This window comes from Halyomorpha halys, unplaced genomic scaffold, assembly GCF_000696795.3.
Source record: "Halyomorpha halys isolate HHAL.00 unplaced genomic scaffold, Hhal_1.1 Scaffold202.1, whole genome shotgun sequence".
NCBI classification, from domain to species: domain Eukaryota; kingdom Metazoa; phylum Arthropoda; class Insecta; order Hemiptera; family Pentatomidae; genus Halyomorpha; species Halyomorpha halys.
The window spans coordinates 182,083-184,252 of record NW_027116652.1 but is presented as its reverse complement, the minus strand read 5'-3'; the positions used below and the strand labels follow the sequence as shown (position 1 = coordinate 184,252).

Below are 2,170 nucleotides of genomic sequence, written 5' to 3'. Positions count from 1 at the left end.
AAAGGATCAAATTTGTTTTAAATAAAGAATAAACTAAACCACTCTCAAACAAGAATATATAAAATAATTAATCTAATATCATTAAAAAGTAAATACTGAAGTCATAACACACAAATTTTCGATCATTTTACATTAGGAGCTCTATATGCATAAATCTACCGTCATCACTTTTTTTTTAGCCCCCTTCCTGGTCATTTCTGACATAAGGAGGGAGAGGCAAGAGTTTTCGTTTCACAGAAATAAAAATCGACCCCCCTGGACCTACGCCCAAGGGCGCACTTCAATCCAATGTCAATCAGGTTGTGAAGTTGTAGCACGGAAGAGGCGAATGAAAGCAAAATTTTAAGAAAATTATTTATAATTGCTGCAGTGCATTATTAGTTATTACAATCAATATTTGCTTTGAAAAAATGTATTAAATTAAAAATTTTTTTCACTTCTAATGGGGGCAGGCTGCACTCATACCCATGCTTACACCTCAACTCCCTGAGCCACAGACGGCCCCTACCTACAACACTAAAAATCTTTATAAAACATTATTTAAAGATATAGTTTTCCAAAAATAAATTTACAAAATATTAATTTTTCGTTATTTGGAGAAAACATTTCCTGATTAAAAAATTCTATCTTAGGGACTACTGAATGTTATCAGCTCTATTAGGGCTTATATTTCAGCAAATTTACTCTACTTTAATTGGTATTCTATTAAGTTTTTTATTCTTGTAGGTAGTTTTAAAGATATGAAGATTCGAATGATTTTTTTTTTTAATGTTTTGAAACATGGTTGACAGTCATCAATTTTGACTAGGAACTATCAAAATAATCAAAATCTGGAGTGAAACAACTGCTTCCTCTCTCACTCAGGCCCTTGGATTATTATACAGTGAATACAGTAAAATTTTTAAGTATATCATAATTCTTCATTTTTTGTAGTATTAATTTTTTAATTTAGAGTATTAATAGAACCGAGATTCTACTCTGCTTTTTGATAGATTATACAAAATATCTTTTTAAAAAGTCAATCAAAGGATTTAAACTTCTTGGTAACCTGTTTTTTAAAAATATAGTGCCTAATTTTTAGTAAATATGTTAGAAAATAATTACCTCACAAGAGTAATGGTAATAAATGCTATTTGCTCTGTTGTTGACGAAATGTGGAATTTTTGACGCCCTTGAGATGTGCTATTAATTCCAGATGTCTTCACTCATTCATTGAGTTTTCACAGAACAGCCGACAGTTATTTATGTTTATATAAATCCAGGCACGAAAATGGTAAGAAAGAAAAGACATGCCTATCCTCTACCTCAGCGAGGAATTTTTAGACTCAAAAACATTTTTAGGAACCCTTTTTAGCTCACCGAATATATACTTTTTATTATTTATAAATAGTCCAAAAACTATAAAGCTCTAGTAGCATTTAAAAGAAAATTAATTTTTATACAGAGCTACGCAAAAAAAAAATTTAACCGGAGCGATATCAGGGAAGATATAGCAAATAATTTTAGTGCTAAAAATAACATACGAATGGACACATATATTTAAGGTCTTTTTTTTTTTTTTTTATGATACTGAAACAATTTTTTATAGTTTACTGATATAGCTAATAATTTATTTTAATAATTAAGTGTCGTGTAATGGTAACCTCTTCATAATTCATAAGATTACAAACCCTTGGGAGTTGGGCCGTGTATAATGAAACAATAACCATATTTTATGAAAGTTAACTTCCTCACAAACTTAAGTAGTACAATTTTTTTATTTTTTTGTTCAATTAAATTTTTGTTCTATTCTCTTTAATTAACCGATCAAATTAGTTTGACACCGACTGGAATCAAATTTCTTCGATACACAAACGATGCATTGTTCACTACTGAGCCTTATTTTTCAGTTTTATGCTATAACAAAAAATATCTCAGAAAGAGAAAGAGAGTTCGAATTACCAAAGTTAATAGTGTAGCCGCTGTATTCTTCTCTTATGTCACCATCTTGTGGGAATCCCTGGAATTTCTGCGTCGTTGAATGCTAACATCAGTCGTAAAGGCGGCAGGGGAAACCTTCAACAAAAGAGGGTAATCTTATTAAAAATTATATTGAAGAATCTACACTTTCATAAATATCAGTTGAACAAAAATACGAATGAATAAATAATTATTAAGATTTAAAAAAAAA

General features: G+C 29.6%; 1 protein-coding gene and 1 long non-coding RNA gene across 5 annotated transcripts in view; one reads left to right on the top strand and one right to left on the bottom strand.

Moving 5' to 3' along the window:
* Positions 1 to 2,170, bottom strand: part of LOC106679432 (uncharacterized) — a 205,510-nt gene that overhangs the window by 48,592 nt on the left and 154,748 nt on the right. For all 3 annotated transcript variants that reach the window (XR_010845125.1, XR_010845124.1, XR_010845126.1), the window contains exon 3: positions 1,942 to 2,055. This is a non-coding gene — a long non-coding RNA (uncharacterized lncRNA). The remainder of the gene's footprint in view (positions 1 to 1,941; positions 2,056 to 2,170) is intronic.
* Positions 1 to 2,170, top strand: part of LOC106679431 (transcription factor GATA-4) — a 144,789-nt gene that overhangs the window by 23,222 nt on the left and 119,397 nt on the right. The gene's annotated exons all lie outside the window — the stretch shown is intronic.